The sequence below is a fragment of the Calypte anna genome, chromosome 1, assembly GCF_003957555.1.
Source record: "Calypte anna isolate BGI_N300 chromosome 1, bCalAnn1_v1.p, whole genome shotgun sequence".
Classification (NCBI taxonomy): Eukaryota; Metazoa; Chordata; class Aves; order Apodiformes; family Trochilidae; genus Calypte; species Calypte anna.
In genome coordinates, this window is record NC_044244.1 from 105,805,139 (window position 1) to 105,824,655 (window position 19,517).

The window sequence follows — 19,517 nt, forward strand, 5'->3', positions numbered from 1 at the left end:
GGAACAGGTTTACACCCATAATAAATAGTTTTGTTTGAAATCTTTTGGCCTATAAAAAGATGACATTAACTGGGATTTTTTAATGGGTGGGTTTTCTTGAGTTCACTGAGGATCTGGGTTTCATAGAATCATAGAATGGCTGGGGTTGGAAGGGACCTTAAAGATCACCTAGTTCCAACCCTCCCTGCATGATGGGGAAACCAGATGGATGCACACCTCCAACTAGACCAGGTTGCTCAAACCTTCATACAGCCCAGCCTTGAACACTTCCAGCGATGGGCCTCCCACAGCTTCTCTGTGCTGGTGTTTCACCATCCTCACAGCAAAGAATTGTCTTTTAACATCTAATCTAAATCTTCCATTTTCCATTTTTAAGTCGCTACTTCTCTCACTACGTGCCCTTGTAAAATGTCCCTCCCCAACTTTCTTACTGGCCCTCTTCAGGTACTGGAAGGATACTAGAAGGTCTCCCTGGAGCCTTCTTTTCTCCAGGCTGAACAACCCCAACTCTCTCAACCTGTCTTCATAGGAGAGGTGCTCCATCCTTCTGATCCTCTTCACAGCTCTCTTCTGGACTTGCTCCAAGAGCTCCGTGTCCTTCTTATGTTGGAGGCTCCAGAACTGGACACAGTACTCCAGGTGGAGTCTCACAAGATCTGAACAGAAGAGGACAATCACCTCCCTTGACCTGCTGGCCACACTTCTTTTGATGCAGTTGACTTTCTGGGTCTGAATGTTAAGAAATTCATTCTGACCCCTGCTGTTTTATGAGAAGTAACATTTTCAGCAGCAAATGCAAAGCAATCCCTGGAAGCTGAATTGGAGAAGAAATGGTATAACCACAAAACACCTGTGAGTTGAAAGCCAGCTATTTGAGGATGAACCAGACTTTACCACTTTCTACAATGCAGTGACTGAATCTCCCGCCAAAGTCCAGGGCAAAAAACTATGTATTAACTTCAGCAGAAGTTGACCAGAACCCTGCTAGGGAAATGTCCTTTTCTGCAACCTCCTACATTGCATCTTGCTTGAGGGCCTTGAAGTCCCTTCCTCTGCTCTAGATCTGAGCATGCTTCTGTAGAAGCCAGGCAAACCATCCCCCTTGCTCCTCTTTGACCAGAGATAATTTAAAATGCATTTTTTGCCTCAGTCTCTTGTTCTTCCTCTGCTCATTTTTATGAAACAGTGCCTGAATCTCAGAATTAAAACATCTTAACCTTCTATGCCCCTGAAAATATCTCTCTGTGTTCTTTAAGCAGTCCCCCTGTCTATAATGCTGTCCTGGTGCATTTGGCCTGACACTGTGCTGGGATAGCAATGATGCTCTTGTGTCATCTCCATAGGCCTGTAGTGACAGGCTTTTGTGTAGGGATCCTCTGCTCAGCCAGTTGTATAGTGACACAACAATGGAGAAGAAAAAAAGGAATGCATCATGAGCTGGAGGAGCAGGACTGCTTGTGGACTGGAAGGCTTTTGACATTTCAAACACCAGGGCTGCTCAAAAGCAACCCACACCCATGCTTCAGAGCCCTATAAAAAAACAGAAAGCTGTGATGGCAAGTAAAAGTAAAGCCAAGTCTCACACTGAAGACACCAGTTAATACTTTGCAAATGAGCATGTTTTGTTCTGTTTGCTAAATTCCAGCGTGATGCAATTTGAAGCAGCTGGGATCTTTACGTCCTGTGGCAACCCTGGCTTTCCTAAAATCAGAGCTTTCAGCACCATGCTGTTCCTGGTCACAGCAGGACTCTGTTTCCTTTCCATTTGGCAAGAAGGGCTGTGTAGCTGCCACCAGAGCCTTCAGCACCTCCAGGTCTCCTCAGTTGCCACAGTCCTGTACCCTGAGGGAAACTGGATGGTTGTCTTCCTTTTGTGCCCTTTTTTACCATGGGAGAGACAAGGACATACCCTCCTTCAAGTGCCAGAGCTCCCTGCTCTCATTATCTTTGAGCCTGGGTGGTTGTTTATAGTTGATACATCCAAATGCTTCATACTCAGTGTGAGTGACTAAATCCCCATCCTGGTGAAGGTGGAATCAGCTGTTCCTACATGTGTCACGGTTTAACACTGGCCCGGCAATTAAACCGAATAACAGACGCTCTCTTTAATCTCTCTCTCCCCTCAATGAAGAAAGGAGAGAGAATAAGGGAGAGAGACTTATGAGTTGGAAACTAAACTACACAACTTTAATGAAACAGTAATGGTAAATAGGGAAAAAATTACTAAATATATACAAATATACAGGAAAATGGAAACCACATTCCTCCCCCCTTTCCCCCAATAAACTCTCACGTCACCGCCGAGGCTGTAGGGCAGCCCTGGGAAAGTCCAGGCTGGACTCCTGGAGTCGGCAGCAGTCGGGAACCGGAGGCAGGAACACACAGATATGGGCTGGCACGGATCAGGACCACAGGCAGACGGACGGACGGGATCCTTCCAGGATGCCGAGTGAAGGAAGGGAAGCAGGAAAAGATCTGGCTCGGCCCACGTGATGCCTCAAATTTATACTGAGTGTGACGTATATGGGATGGAATACTCTGTTTGGTCAATTCTGGCATCTATCTTGTCCGTTCCTCCCTAAAGGAGGGTTCAGGTGGGACCTCTGTGTCCTTGGCTCTGCATACCAGTCTCTAGCAGTAACTATAAACATCAAGTGTTATCAGTCCTAAAAGCACACACACTGCATGAGAAACTTGCTGTTAATTTCAGCAAATGCAACTACTTACAAGGGACTTAGCTAAAAGCAAAAGTACAGAAACAGAAAACCACCTTTATCCTGGCCCAAACCAGGACATACATGTCACAGCTAAGAGCACACTGTGACATCCCACTTCGTGTTGCTGCATCCCAAAGTCGCTAGGATTCTGCTGCCCAGCAGGACATTGCCCATTTAAACCAGCCAAGAAATCTGGAATTCCACCTTGTTTGCTTCTTACAAGTGATGAGGCTTGGAAAGTGAGTCAGAGGAGAATAAGCATTTGCTCTCTGCTGGAGGACCACAGTTGCTGCACAGAGAGCCTACACATCAAGGTCCAAAATAGGCTGTAACAGGGAACATGGTGAAAAGGTAACAGGGTAAAGATAGGACAACCACAGTCAAATGTTGATCTGAATACAGTGGAGGGGCAGCCAAGAAAATCATGGTATCCATGTGGTACTGGTTTTGCCAAGCCAGCTCCTATAACACAGGCAACACACAGACTCTCCAGGCCCTGCAGCTCTCAGGTGTTGCACTGAGCTGCCAACTCCTGTGATGAAAACGCAAGGAGGAGTAAGCCCAGACAGCACATACATTACATCACACTTTTATTTTCTTTTTCCCCTGCAAATTTTTACTAGCATTTTTTTCCAGAGTGATTCAAATACCAGTCTCAGTGGGTCATCCAGAGGAAGGATTTGTTCTTTGCTTAGCTGGCTAGAAACCAGAGTTAACACTGGACACGGCTGCACTTTAAGACTCAGCTAATGCAGAGAACACACTGAATAGATGTTCTGCACAAAGCTGTGGCTTCTTCTTTCTCTGTTCCACAGCAAGTTACCCACTGGGGTAAGGCAGTGGGGTATGTTTTTCTGCACTGACAAACCATTGCTGACAGAGGCAACAGTGCTCCATCACCTTCAGGCCATGAGTTCTGCTTTTCAACCTGTGGCTAATTAAAAGCTCATAGATGTTGCTGGAAAGCCTCCCATTAACTCTGAGGGTCTCTGGAGCAAACATAAATGCTGCATAGTAGGCTGCAGCCACACAATGTTCAGAGCAAGGATGAAATCCAGGCTTCTGGCCTTGGTTCAGAGGATTATTGATACATGCAGTCACAGGAGACAAAGGGCAAGCACAGAGTCAAGCAGGAGTGATTTACTGAGCAGCAGATCCTGACTGTCCCATCCGGTCAGCCACGTCTGCTTCCAGACCTATGCTCTCATCTCAATGATGTGGCAGCAGCCACGCAACTCTTGGGTGCCCCCTGCTCTCCATCCTCACACCTGCTGCATCCAGCCCTATACACCTATAGAAATGCCCCTATGGAAGCTGTTGCGAGCTTGGTACAGCTGTGACCTTGCAGAGTCCAGCTCAGCAAGCTGGCAGCTCTCCGGAGCTGCTTTTAATGCAGCAGGAGTTATTGAAAAATCTTCTCCCTGTTCTAGTTATGTCTTCTCTTCCTTGCATGAAGTTTTTGACATGGCTTTGGTCCAGCTGGCTATCTGAAGAAAGGGGAGCCTTTCCATGCATATGCCTGCTCTGAACTTTACTATATTTTTTTTTTATTATTTAGAAAGTTAAACATCTCAATTGGCAGATGGTTTAATGAAAGAATGGAAAGGAAAGAGGTGGTTTAGGCATGTGAGACCTCTTGTTCTTAAAAGCACAATGTAAACTTAAAACCAATCAGTGTTGCTTATGGGTCCAAATGATCTCTGTAGGCAGTGGGAATGCAAATAAAGAGGGTTATTTTAAGAACTCAATAAGTAATCATGTTCCCATTTAGGCTGGCCTGATCACAAGCAAACAAATAATTCTTTCAGTTTCAGAGCCCTCAGCCTTGGGAATCAAAGCCCTGCAGTGGCTAGCATTTAAAGTAGTTGCAGCCTCCCTGTGAGTGTTAATTCAAGGACAAAGGGAATAAAACAAGAAGCACACCACTTTGTTGATGTGTGATGTGTGTCTTATCTGTCACAGAAAGCATTCTCCCATGAGGAGGAAAGAGGACTGATCTTCACTGTCACAGGAAAGCCTGACACTTACAAGGGTCTGAAGGAGATTAAAACCTTCTCCAAAATATGTCCACATCATCACTGCCTAGTAATGTTTTCAGAAGCTTTTATGAGGAATGTCGACTACTGAGATCTCTTCGAACAGAGGTGATTGTGTCCAATAAAAATTACTCCTGAGGCCACTTACAGTCTTAGAAATTCTCCTTCTGGTCTTGTGCAACAGGTACAAATGGAGTAGCAACAAAATGAATATGACTGTGACTGCAGTGCATTCACAGAAGGGATTTTAAGTGACAGAACAAAGGCTTCAGAGGAAAGCAGCCATTTGAAATGACAAAGACCAGAATCAGGTCTGGTGTGAGGAAAACAAGTGTTAGCCACCCAAGACTCCATCTGTTTTAAGTATTTCGCCTCCAAAATGAAACCATGCCATCCTCTGGTGTGTGGCTGTGTATCCCAGCAAAATATTAGCACATGAGTCTCTGCTGGGTTTTACCAGGCCCCAGGAGCACAGCTGCAAGGTCCTACACTGAGCTGGGCAGCTGTGCACTAGCTCTCGAGTGACTGGGAAGAGTCTGCATTTCCTTCAGGATCATCAGGAAAACTGAGCCCATAAAAGGGAACCACAAACCAAATAGCTCTTTGTGAGCTTGCCTCTACCACCACCATGAAGCCAATGTATTCCTGAGCTCCACAGAATTTAGATTTGACCTTGGTTTAGCCTCTGATGTGAGATAAGCCAGCTAATACAATCTGTAAGTCTGGCTAACTTGAGTCAGAGCCTTTAGTACCCAGACAAACAGTGTAATTAAGTAATAATTAAATTGAATTGCTGTTGAAGACGTATTCCCAGAGTAAATATAATTATTTAGACATTTAACAGGAACTGAGGATGAGCATAACATAGAAATCAGTTGTGTTGAGTGATCTTCCTGGATGTTTTGTAGCTGTCCACAGATGACAAAGAAATCTAATCTACTGACTGAGAACTTATCTCAGTGTCTTCCCCAGGCACGACTGACATGAAGAATTTTATAGTCTGGTCATCTGCATGGAAAACAGAGGGAAATGGTCTAAAATACACAAATAGCAGACCAGAGGGAGTTTGCGGTAAAGCTAAATTGCCAGAATTTTATTTTAGTTTTGTTCTGGTGCTCTTAAAGTCAGATGATTGAGTTGATAGGTACTGGAAAACCTTTTTTTTGTGTGTCTGTTTGTACATACAGGTATCTCTCTGCATGTAGTAATGTACAAAATCTGCCCAGAATCTGCTTCTTCTCAAAATTAGCAACCCATTAGGCTCAGGGCTAAGTGCAATTTCTAGTGAATAGAAGGATAATTACAGTTCATTAGTGGACTAGGCACTGTTCTTTTTAGCTTTAAAGCATTGCCTTTTCTTTTTATTGAAGCAATGAAATACAATGTTTAAAAGAAATAAATGCAGTGTAACTGTAAACGCCAGTGAGGATTAAAAAACCCAAATCAAACCACAACACTTTTAGGCCTTGAAAAATTCTCCTGTTCCTTAAACTTTGTGGGTAAATTCTGGGACTCACAGAAATGAAAGGCAAGACTCCCACTCATTCAGGACCAAGATTTCAATATGCTTTGTGTGTTCTCAGTGTGTACAACTTGATCCCTTCTGAAGAGATTTATAGCAGGCAGGAGAAACTACAACACTATAAAATGTTGGTGCGCACATGCAAAGTGAATTAGTAGACACAAAAGATTTTGGCACTTAAGGTCAAGTTTGAAAATGTAGCCCTTTATCAGCTTGAGAAATGCATGTGGTAAATCCTCATAATTCCCACAGAACTGCTTGCACATTTTTGAGAGTGTGGTTTCTGTGTATTATACTCTTTGCTTGCCTAAAGCCAGAGTCTGCAATCAGCGGCAGACTAAGACTGAGACTCTGTCTGAGTAAGGACTTAAGACTGCATCCCTCTAATGCATTACAGAATATTCTGTTTCCAACATACTATCTCCACCGACAGTAAGTATAGATGTTAAATCTGGAAACTTTCTCTAGGGAATTCAATTGATTTTCCATGCACAAAACCACTACCTATACATTGAAATGCATGAGCTCTGATTTGGAGAGAATCACCCAACAAGGTGCAACACATAGTTTACAAATATTATGCCATGAATTTTGCATTAAGAGAAAATGTGATCAAAGAAGTCTAAAAACCTCAAACTATGGCTTTTCAAACAAGCAGCCCAGAATTAAATGAATACATCTGAGATTCCTCCTTGCAATAGAAGATAGAAATCATGTTGAATGTGCTACACAGATGGACTCAAAAAAATCTTGAAAAAAATTTTCCAGCAACCTAAATTCACTGACAGTTATACAACTCCAAGTTGACTATTGATCTAGAATGAAAACTCATTTTTAAATTTCAAGGTTTCTCATGAAAATGAAAGGCCATTTGACTGGCAGGTTAGTGTAGAAGTGGCTCTGGATTTGCTTTCATAGCAGGACACAGGCAGCCTTTGACTGTGGTACAGGCACGATAGTGATCTGCTCCTGGCTTTACATCCATGAGGTCAGCACCTGGAAAAAAGAGATAGCTTCTGCTGAGGCATTTCTGAGAATTATCTTGTTCTGTTTGATCCCTCAGCCCCTTTCTGCCTGCCCAGGAAGACCAGCTGTGCATGGTAGGGTTCTGTGGCATCCTGCCTGTCACTGTGTCCCTGTGGGTGGCCAGCAAGATCTTCCCTGGGGAGCTGGAGCCCGATATCACAGAATCACAGAATCATCCAGGCTGGAAAGGGCCTCTGAGATCATCAAGTCCAACCCTTGATCCACTGCCACTGTGGTTACCAGACCATGGCACTGAGTGCCACATCCAGTCTCTTCTTAAAAACTTCCAGGGATGGAGAATCCACCACCTCCCTGGGCAGCCTATTCCAATGCCTGATCACCCTCTCTGTAAAGAATTTAATCCTAATATCCAACCTAAACCTCCCCTGGCAGAGCTTAAGTCCATGCCCTCTTGTCTTACTGATGGCTGCCTGGGAGAAAAGACCAACCTCCCCCTGGCTACTCCCTCCTTTCAGGGAGTTGTAGAGAGTGATGAGGTCTCCCCTGAGCCTCCTCTTCTCCAGACTATATGGGGGGGTTCTTCTGGACCAAGCTCCAGAGCTCTAGCGGAGGAGATGCAAATGCTTCATTAAACAAAGAAACCCAAGAAAAATATCTCAGAGCCAGCGGGGTTGGCACTGGGGCCATGGGGCATCCAACATGGGGCTGAAGAGCTGGCTTGGCTCTGGTGCTGTGTAGGTCAGACAGCCCCTGGGGAAGTTCATCCACCCTGAGTTTTCCTGCAGGTGAGGACAAAACCAGTCGTGTTGGTTTCAAGACAGGTCCTCCTGTTCAGCTGGAGCCAGCTGTGGTGTGAGGCTGATGGGGAGGGCTGCACCAGGCTCAGGTACCACATGGCCTCTTCAGACCATCCCAGCTACCATGGCAGGGGAGGGTTTGGGCAGCAGCTACTGCAGCAATAGCAGCAAAAAAAGACCAGATCTGAAGCCCTCTTCACAAAGGCATCCCAGTGGAGAAACCACTGACTACAGATGATGTCTGATCCCACAGGCAGCAGGCAGGGCAAGGCTTCCCCCCACAGTTTGGATGCTCCCGGCCCCAGCACCCCGGGGCCCCTTGGGTGCCCTCCATCCCTGCAGCAAACCCCAGGGCACAGCCAAGTGCCATAGCTTCATGCTGCTTCTTGAGGCTTAACCCACCTCCCACCCCAGATTTCCCTCAAACTGGGTTTTATGGGTCGCTACCCATACAAGTGCAACTTGGAAGCGCAGAGGGCATTGACTTTGTGAGGGAATAGAGTGGCCATTATGTGCTTAGCAGTGTTCAGGGCCCTGAACTTTAGGGTCTGTTTTATGGAAGAAATAAACACAGGTCAGAGAGCTGAGGTTATCCTTTGCTTACTGAAAAATGTGCCCCAGCTTCTGTAAATACTGTCTTGTCAGCAACCAGGGACACCTCACTAAAAGAAACTTTTCCAGCTCTTTCAGCCAGATTACTTTTCAAAGGTAAAATATCTGGGCTGATAATAAAGGTATTGATCTGAAAAGCCTGCCTTTGTATTCACCTCAATGCCCATAAACTGTCAAGCTGTAAAAGTAAAATATTTTATTTTATTCCAAAATAGACTTGCATAACCTTTACTCTCCAACATATAAAACAGACTATCAGAGATTCAAAGGTAGTATAGTTTCAGCCTCAGGCTTTTCCACAACTATCATGCTTGGGGCAACACTTAAACTTTTCAACTTCAAAAAGATATTTTTAAAAGAAGAAAAATAATCCAAATTATTCTGACTCAAGCTAGAATGTTTACTTTGCATAAATCAATAAGGAATATTTCTATTCCGCTGAAGAACTTGAGACAGGACTCAAGGTGCTGAGAAAAATTTACCATCTACAATATTCATCCCAAGACAGGATGGGGAGTGTTTCAGTGACAGACAGAGGGTACATGATGGAATTAGTCAGGAGAAAGACTAATTTTCTTCTGCTCATAGGAAATGGATTTCCTAAGATCTTAGAGATAATGAAACACATTTCTTAACACTTTAACAATCCAGGTCATACATTATGCACATGATACTTTCTGGAATACTTTGCAAAGGATTAAAAAAATTTGTAGATATATGAAGTTGCTGACATGAACACAGCACTGTACACTGACATGTACAGATGGCAATAAATGTATCAGAGGGAGCTTGACTCTAAGATCTCATTGACAAATGGTGTCCATATTCCTTTTTTTCTAAGTACAGTAAAATATTTTGAGAACTGAGGAAGATTTTCAGTCTAATCAACGCCTAGGATTTGAATGAGCAAGAGAAAAGCCATCAAGCCAAGTGTATAGACTTTTAATATATGAAAGCAGTGTGATGAGAACAACAGTCCCAACACCACCAATATTCTTATTTCCAGGATGGGGCACACAGGCAGCTGTGCATCCATATGCACAGGCTGTCCACTCGATAACCTTGCCAGGACTGGCAAGGTGACAGGACTTTACAGGTGTTTAGGGAAGGTACAGACAGACCAGGTTGATAAAACATTCTCCTTTGCCAGCAAACCTTCTCTGCTTCCAAGGATCAAATGGTTAGAGACAATAACAAGCACTTTAAATCTCAAATTTAAAGATGTCAAAAGTGTTTCTTTAAAGCTTGCTCTAACTACTTACTTCCCAAATAAATCCTTCCACATTTAATTCCCTGGATACTTTACTAATTTTCATTTGTTGAACTATTTTAGTTCAACATGAGTTTAGAGCAACAATTTCTCTTTTGCATTCAAATCCCACCTTCTTGCCCTGCCCCATCATCAGAAGCAAACTGTGACATCGAGTACTTTTTGATGCTTTTTTGGCTCAGTTTTGGGTTTCGTTAACACAAAAATGAATGACAAACCTGTGCTCTGGGGAGCCTGACCCACCCCAGGTTATGTGTTCTCCTCCACCTCCATGCAATCATGACTGTCTGCTCAGGCAGGGTGTTTTCCCCCACACGACCGATCAATTCATATAACAAGAAAGGCTGATTGCAAAAACAGTTTAAATCATTTGGCCTTTTCATAGTAGTACTTCTTTCTGCTCTTGCCAACCAAGAGAAAAATTTTGCTCCCCTTTATATGACAATTTTAAAAGAAGTTGTTTCAAAGCAAACAGTAAAATGAACTTAGAGAAATTCCTGACACAGAATGATGTATACAGCCTCCTGAAAGAATTGCAGTTTGTTAGAATCAACAAATTGCCTAAAGAGTCGAACCATCCATGAGACAAATAATTTCTGGTTGGCATGATACTATAGTTTCCTTGGGCTCCATCTGCCCTTGTTTTATACTAATAAACTGCCTTACCTTATACTTGTCAACTCTCCAGAGCAAGGAGCATCCTCTTCCCCCCCAGTCTGCAGCCTCCCCAGCACAAATAGGTCCCATTTAAGGCTAGTGGGTATTGTCATCACAGAAATAATTGCAAATATCAGATTTACAGTGGAAACTGCAGGGCCCTTCTTGAGGTTACTCAGCAATGTTTTCCTTAACATTGCAGGCTGATTTGCCAACCACACTTATTCTGGGGAGTTTCTGACATAAACCTGGCTTTTAGCAAAGACTTATCCCATGTGTTGTTGCTGTTCCAGTTGTCTTGAAATGCCTTCTTGAACAGAGGGGAACTGAAGTCCACGTATACATGTTTTGCTGTAGGTGTTTTTTAAAGCCCACTACCCTGGAAGATGTGCTGCCTGTCTTACTCCTCTCCAGGCCCTGTGTTTATGAGCCAGATTGTTTCTCTGAGGTGACACGGTTCCTCTTCTGGAGTCTGCTGGGGGCTCCCAGCCAAATGATAAGTGCCCTTGGGGAGGAAGGATGACCTGAAGCAGAACGAACCAGGCTTCATACCCCAGGCCTTGAATTACTGGAACTGCAAACACTGTACTTTGCATTATTCATGAAAAATGGGTATTTCCTCAAGATCCCTTCTGCCAGTATCAGCAGCCAATCTGAAGCATCAACTGCATATGCTACTATTCTTGCCAGGATTATTACTAATATGCATTATAATAAAAAAGCTGCTCCCCATTCCTAATGAACAGAGAGGATTTAAACATCTCCATTCTAGAGAAAACAGGTGATTCATCTCTCTTACTGGGAGGAAAGACTGACATATGCTGAGCATATTGTACTCTCTCTTGTGAAGTTATAAAGCTTCCTCTGTAAGCAAGGATCACTGAGAAGAAAATGCCTTCCTCTGCTCTCCCTTCCCCCTCAGTGGAAGCCATTTGATCCTTCCCTGTGCTATAAACAAAGCTGCCTGTGTGCAACTGAGAAGAGCTGCTCAAAGATGTGAGATGTACAACTGAAGTCAACCACAGAAAGAATGGCTGAGGCTTGGCTAAATTTAATTAAAGTCATTCCCTTACTTAGGCTGGGAACCCAGACAATCTAAAAATACTTTGGCCATTTTTTTCTGACTCTGATTTTAGGCATATGTTCTGTGTTTGTTTCTTTTTGGTGACAGAAAACGTTACCTAAGAAGCTGTTGATTTTAGTTTAACATGAGCTTTCCACAAATCCTTTTCTGAAAGCTGAGGTGTACATTTTACAGCAGTTGAGGAATAGAACTTCCAATGCATTGGTAAAGTATGCTATAATCTATACCCATTTGTCTGTTGAAAAACTGTAGGTGCCTCATTTGTGATGGGATTTTTTTAGACTTCAGGCCAGATGAAGAAAAATTCTTACACTTAATTTTTCCAGCTTGCCACACAATTCCAATGCCATCAGCTTAGCTTCTTGAAAATGGTCCTGAAAGTACCCACACCCAAATTTTCTCTTAAAAGGACTGAAGTAACAAAACCAATGTTGCTTCACACCATACTGATGTTTGCCAATGACAAACACTGTCATCTCTGAGAAATGCTCTGATTGTATCTTTCTGAGTAATTTTGAAATAAGACAAAAGGAATTCTCCATCTTCTCCGGATGACTGTTGTGAGGCTGGACCTTAAAAATATGTCGAAGATCATGGAATCTAAAGGATGCAAGCTGAAAAGTTTTCAGTAAGCTTGTTGCTTGTCAGAAATAGAAGCAGAAAGCAACTTGCTAAAACAGTTTTTAAGCTGTTGATTAGTCCTTTCAGTTTTATTAAGCACCAAGGAAGAAACAAGCCACTAGTCACACAGACATTCAAAAGAAATATAATATTAAAATGTGTTTTTCCCCAAACATGATCAAGAAAATGTTGAATTTTTAGCAAAAACATCAAATGTCAACTAAAATAAGGTCTCAGGCTTAACTTTTATAAGCTTTGTTTATGACTGGGGACAAGATTGTATTTTCAATCTTTTTAGCTGAAACTACTGATTGAAATTCAATATCTAGATGAAACTGAAAATTTTTAATATTATATGAGCAAGAGTTCATTGTTGTGTATATAAAATAAGCATCTCATGGCATGCCTGTAATACCTACATCACAATCCAAGACATTATGAAAGAAGAATGCAATTAAAATAAATTTCTTTTAAAAATTAACTAGTGAATGAAAAGCAGTATAATAAGAGTAGGAGATGGCATGACTCATTCTTTCATAGTCTTAAATTGGGATGCTGGTTCTCAGTTTCGCAAAACAATGATCTTCAGGGGATTTTCACAGAGCACTTAACACACTGCCACATCATTTTCCTAAAGCATCTTCAGTGTTAAAGGAATGGGGACTCTCCTATGGGTGTTCTGCCCCAGTCTTTTGGGAGTGGGCTGCTCACAAAGACCTAGGAAAGCAGCTTTCTCATTTCAGCTGCCATGATCACCCTGGACAATTATTGCTTCTCCTGACAGTTCCAGTCCATTTTCCAAGCCCAGACACTACCATACCAATAAAGAAACTCCTCCATAACAGTTCTTTCCTGAGCTAGCTCTGCAAGTTCTGGCATCTGCCTCTTGATTCCCTTCTCCCACTTTTTTCTCCCTGTTTTTTTTCTCAGTCTCTTCTGGGCCCACCAATAGTTGGGAAAGAATTTGCTAGCCTGACAAATGTGTTTCTCTCCATTTGGATGGTCTACAAAGCTACGCATGTGTGGGAGAGCCCTCCTAGGTACTGATGATACACCCATACAGAGAGCTGCTGCATCAGTAACCTCCTTCAGAGCCTGAAGAGGCAGTGACTGCCTGCAAAGCAGTGCCACATCCTTCCCAAGGATCTCCCTGTCCAGGGAGTGGGAAGGCACAGCAGCTCAGGTCAGGTTTTCTGGGATGTTGAGGAGGGCACCAGCAGGATGACCCTGGAAGCTCTGGGTGAAAGCCACCACTCCCCACAGGGACAACAGCAGGGACACCAGGACTGCAATGCTGCTCACCTGGTCACTTAGCCACATCAGCAGCCCCAGCCCTGCAGGGACTGCATGATACATCTCCCACACTTGGCTCCTACAACACTTCCCACAGGTTAGAGGTTTCACCACATCTCCTTGCCCCCCGCAAGGTCACAGCCCCTTGGAAACAGGAGCTGCACCAATACTGCTGTAGGGCTATTTCACAGCCACCTGAGCTATCTGCAGCCAAGTGTTGCCTGGTCCTGGAGGAGCCCTTCTGTGTCAAGGGGCCAGGAAGGAGCTAAAAGGCAGATGAACCTCATCTGGGTTAAGCTTTACATGCAAGGATCTGCTGGAGGAGGGATGAACTTGAGGTGTTAGTTGCAGGTCTGGCTCTGCCCTGTCCACTGTTCATGCCCTCCCTACCACACAGTGCAGCCACATGTCCCTGGAGTAGACAGGGTCTTGGAGCCTTTCCCAAGCCACCCATGGATATTGTGCTTGGAGAGCTCCTTCTCCCACTGTTGTGAGCCTCCCACACACTCAGCCCATAAATCTGCCTCTCCCACTCTTCATCCTCACATCGCCTTCAGCTGATGATGTCATGTGCTTGGGGGAAGCATTGCAGCTTTCCTAGGTGATGAAGCAGTGATGAAATGGTTTCAGACTTCAATAGGGGAGATTTAGGTTAGACATTGGGGAAAAAATCTCTCCTTTGAGGGTGGTGAGACACGGCAGAGATTGCCCAAGGAAGTTGTGGCTGCCCCCTCCCTGGCAGTGTTCAAGGCCAGGTTGGATGGGGCCTTGAGCAACCTGGTCTAGTGGGAGCAACCTGTCCATGCAGGGGGGTTGGAACTGGGTGATCTTTAAGGTCCTTTCCAACCAAACCATTCTATGATTCTGTGATGAAATAAATGCAATATAAACTTTATTAAAAATTGCTCCCTTTTGTCAAAGCAGGCCCTGAGTTCTGGATGGAGGCCCAACTGCAGAGGGATTTAAAGCAAAAAAAGAAACCCACTAGATTTGACTTCTCTGCTACACAAATACATGAATAACCACACTAAAACTGAGCATATAAGCACACATGTGGAAAGACTTGAAGTAAAGTATGATTAAGACCCTCAGTATCGTCAAAGCAGAGCAATGGCAAGCAGATGTTTTGCAAGGCCAGTTGGTGCTCCCACATCATGGTAGGAGGAAGTTGCACAGTTATTGAGACTCTTAAAAGCCCCTGGGTGGCTTCATCCTATATCCCTGAGAGTTTTCTCCCACTCAATGTGCCTTTGAATGCATCAGAGATTATGAAATGCAGAAAGATAACGTGACTTGCCCAATCCTGCACATTAGATCAATGTTATAGGCCAAAACCAGCCCCAAATATAGCTTCTGGGATGGGCAGTCTGCCTGATCTGAAGTAAATTACTTAAAGTGACAGCTTGACAAAAGACTCAGGGAAAATATGTTAAATTAGTTTCCATAGTATTCACTGCTCAAGTACTGAAAGCTGAGTTATCTGAACAAAATACACCAAAACCAGATGTGTCAAAAAAAAAAAAAAAGGTAAGAGGAATAGGTGTGTTGCTCGAGGTCTCTTTTCTTGACGTTTGAGCTGAAGTTTGAGTGGTTGCACACCACACAGGGCATGGAAATTTACCCCAGTCTGTCATATCATCATATCGTATCATATCATATCATATCATATCATATCTTATCATATCATATCATCTGCTCCCAACCCATGCTTTTCCTTCAGGGTCCTTAACCAATGGTATCAGGGAGCTCCACCTTTCAGATTGCATTGGCTATCCGAGTAATGAGCTCTGGACCTGATACACATGGACATGTTGGGAATGACATGCAGCAGCATTCCATGCCCCCGAAAGCTTCCCTGGGGCAAAGCCCCCACTGTCCCTGCAGCCTGGAAGGGCTCTTCTGCAATGCAGCTCCCAGGGCACTGCAGGACCAGAGCAAAACCCTTTGATACTTGGCAGGCAGAGTGCCCAGGAGTAGGGACCCTCTGCCTTTCTTTCCTGTATGTTATTTAGACTTTCCTGTGGGAGAAAAAGCAAAGGTTAGATTCTTAAAACAAAAAGATTTTGCACCTCCAGGGTCAGAAACTGTGTTTCCAGCTGACGTGTAATCTTTTCCCAACCAGCTGTTATGAGTTGAAAACAGTTCCCTTTCGGGTGTTCTTTTTCACTCCCTCTCTGTGAGATGGTAAAAAACCTGACTGCAATAACTTTCTGTTTTTCCTTTTGCTGGTCCCTGGTAAAGGGTGTACAGCTGGCTGAGATTCTGACTAGTCAATTATAACAAGTGAGGCTTTAACCTTTAGATATCTGAGAAGGGACCACCCATAAAAGATATAAAGCTTAAATTTATGGCCACATAACAAGTGAGAGCTTTATGGCACATTTTCCCACCATTTTTGTGTATTACTGTTGTGTTGAAATCATGCTACATAAAAGCTATCAGAAGACCTACAGAAAATGGGCAGGAAAAGGAAAAACAATTGAATTTTTAAAATATAAGTAAGATAAGAAAACAAATAAAAAGATTCCAATAATACCAGAAACCTTGGGTCAAAGAAACTTTAAAACATTTGGATAAATGTCAAGTACTCTTCCCTGGAAGTTAGAACACTTAGAGCAGGTGACTGTTTTTTCCGATTAATAAAATCACATAAAATTACAGTTCTAGATTAACCAAAGCTATTCACAACTTCAGGTCAAGCTATCATACATTGTTTCAGGTTTGTTTTGTGTTTTGTTTTTTTTTTTTTTAAAGTTGGGGAAAAGCATTCAGAGAATTTACAGTGTTTCAGTTTCTATTTTCACAGTGGCGTATTCAGTTTCTACTTGCACAATGATATTTTCATTTTAAATTGACCTGAGAAAAAGCTTCCCAAAAAGGGATAAAATATTTGGATCATCCTCAGGCAATTCCTTCCTTTGTCCTCCCTTTCTTTGCTGCTAAAGATCCAAATCAAATGTTCAAACCATTATTCCTTCAGCTGCATGTTTTTTAAATGAAAAAGAAATATTCTCAGAATTAGAAATCTTTTGCATACCAGCCAGTTCATATTTTTTCCTGAGTTAGAGAAGTGACCAGTATAGAAAGAGATCCCTCCAGACTATGGACACATCTAGTAAGTGCCAGACTCATTTACTCCAGAACACTTTCAGCAAATGCCAAAGATGCCTCATTAATATTCCACAAAGACTTTAGAATCAACAGTAGCATGCATAATAGTATTTAATGACAGCAGGGCTTATTATCAGAATGATTTGGCCTCATCTGGCCTCTTCTGGCAAAATTATGTGCATAATAAGGTATGTTAATGTTAGGCTCTTTGGCAGGTCTTAGAAGATGAGACAGTACAGCTGGCAGGATGAAATGGGAGCAGCTGGAAGAGGAAGACTTGGTTTCTACATATTAAAACATTTGACATTTGGTATCTGAGGGGAACATTGTTTGTTTAGAGCTAATAAATAACTCGCCAATAATGACAACCTGTAATGACAGCTCTTATTATGGTCTGGTTAATCCTCAAATTCAGCTTTGTCCTATTAGACCATCTGCCATGAATTTTTTCCTTCTTTCTTTTTTTTTTTTTTTTTTTTTTTTTTTTTTGCTTTGTTAAGTGTCATACACTTGAAGAGTTGTAGCAATGCAAACACAAAATGTATTGTTTTGGAGTTGTTGCTTACATAGGGAAGAGAACTAGCAGTAAGGCTCGGAGGACAAGATGCAAAAATAAGTGTACAGAGCATCCAAGTGAGGAAGCTGGGATTTCACCATATATATAATCTATTTTCCCCCCCCAAGATGACAGTCGATGGATGCTGGCTTGTGTGCAGGTCTGTTTGAACGCACTTTTCTTTAAGCATTCATATTTCTAGGCATAGAAAAATGCCACTTTTTTTCTCACTGAATGAATGTGGACTGTTTCTGCCAGAGAAATTTTAAGCCTCTCTCTCTCTCTACAAACATCAAACATGTCAGCACCAGGCTTCAAGCCTGAGGTGAAAACCAGGCAAACCACACTTATGCCTTGTAGACACATCTGGTCACCATGGTTGAGGTGTAACTCTGTATCTTACAGTCCTCATGATGTCTAATGCCTCTCATTTTTTGGTACATTGTGAGTTCTAAGAATTCTCCCTGAAAGACAATCATTTTCACAATGCCGAAGATGCCAAATGACTGGGAAATTCAGGAAAAATGCCATAGATCATGTTTTAATTGACTATAACTCATGCACAGTGTACTGCATGCATCTTGGAAGTGATAGACGGGCTGCCATCATATCATAGGGCTGATTTCCAGGTACACAAACAGCACCAACAAGGAATAAATGCAACTCTCAGAGCAGAACACAATCTAAAGAAAAGAAGGAGCGATAAGAAAATTAGGAAAAGAAGAAAGTGGTCTGGAAGGGATGACATCTACAGAATGTCTGGGGTTTTTGTCAACTTGTTAGTAGCTAAGAAAAATACTTGCTTGTCAGTGTGATGTATTAAATGCACTCTTGTCTCAAAAGTTTAACTTGCCAGGTTAGGAACAAGGAAAAATAGTGAAGGGAAGTTTTTCTGAACTCCACAAATCCTGAAGTTTCCCATTTCATAAAGCAGCCCATTACATTGAAGAGGCACAAACAGAGCAGAAGCTGAAAGAGGAAAAACAACAACAAAAAGACTTTAGGACCCACATAAAAATAATAGTTTGCAGGGAAAATTCCTTTGCCAAGATGATGATCTCTATGCTCAAAACCTTGGCTCCACTACGGTGACAGGACTGTCCTGTGTTTTTTATTCTCTGGCCCATAAATTCTCATCTCACTGAAAAGGGCCACACCAGGGATGACCTCTCTGAGCCCCACAAAGGAGCTGCTGAGGTGGAGCTATCCTGGAAACCACAGCTGCAGCACTGGTTGTGCTGGAAGTGGATGCTGTCCATACCCTCAGTGCACTCTGGTGGCCTTAAAGGTGCCAGTTTGGTGGTTCTTAAGGACCTTGAGACAGCTCAGAGGCAGCCAGAGCTTTGAACATTATGTCCCACATAATCCTATGGTGCCTCAGACACATTAGCAGATCTGTCAGTGTTTTCCTGTCTCATGTGCCAGCATTGTGTAGTTTTCACTTTAAATTTCCACTGGATGTATACTTTGAGAGCCCATGTTTTGCTCCAGTTTTGCTGGATCTCTGCTTTGGGAACTGGTGCTTTGCTCCTCTTTGTACTATAGATCTTCAGCACAGCCTTGACTGAAGTCTTCAGCTTCTTTGTCCAGCAGGATTCCTTCCTATTAAAAGGGAGTAACAACCTTCCCCATCTCCAACAAGTTCTGTGAGTTTAACTCCCCTTGCATTAGTAAGTGCCTATCTGTAGAACATTTAACATATAGGTTGTACTACAGAAACAAATGTTTTAGGCTGAAAAAAGAGGGATTTATAACACTCCAGATACTATATTAAGGATGTTCTTTAGCTTCCCTTAGGGAAGAAATTTAAAACTTCCAAACGAATGATCCAGCCTTCATCTGTGTGGGTTTCCTTTTGTTTCTTAATGAGTAAGATCCCAAAGAAGAACAGAGTGCCCTTTGCAGATAGTGTTTCGTGTACCAGTGTGTTTTTTCACCTGTTAATTGATTTCCATCACATAACTCACATGGTGAGGCACACATCACAGCAGATTTCTCTGAATATTAAGTGATGTGTAAAAACAGGTCTGTCTAGTGATCGTGCACTTAATCATATTTAATAATGCTTAAATATAGCCACAGAGAATAATTAGAATCAAGAGTGAACATCTTACTACAGATTTCACAGCATTTTTTTTCTGTGAAGTTTCCTTTGAGATACTGAATGAAAAGAATCAAGCAGAATATTTTAACACAGTGCTGCTTTATGAATAGCCTAGAATGACCAACAATTCTAAACTTACTCAGAAACAGC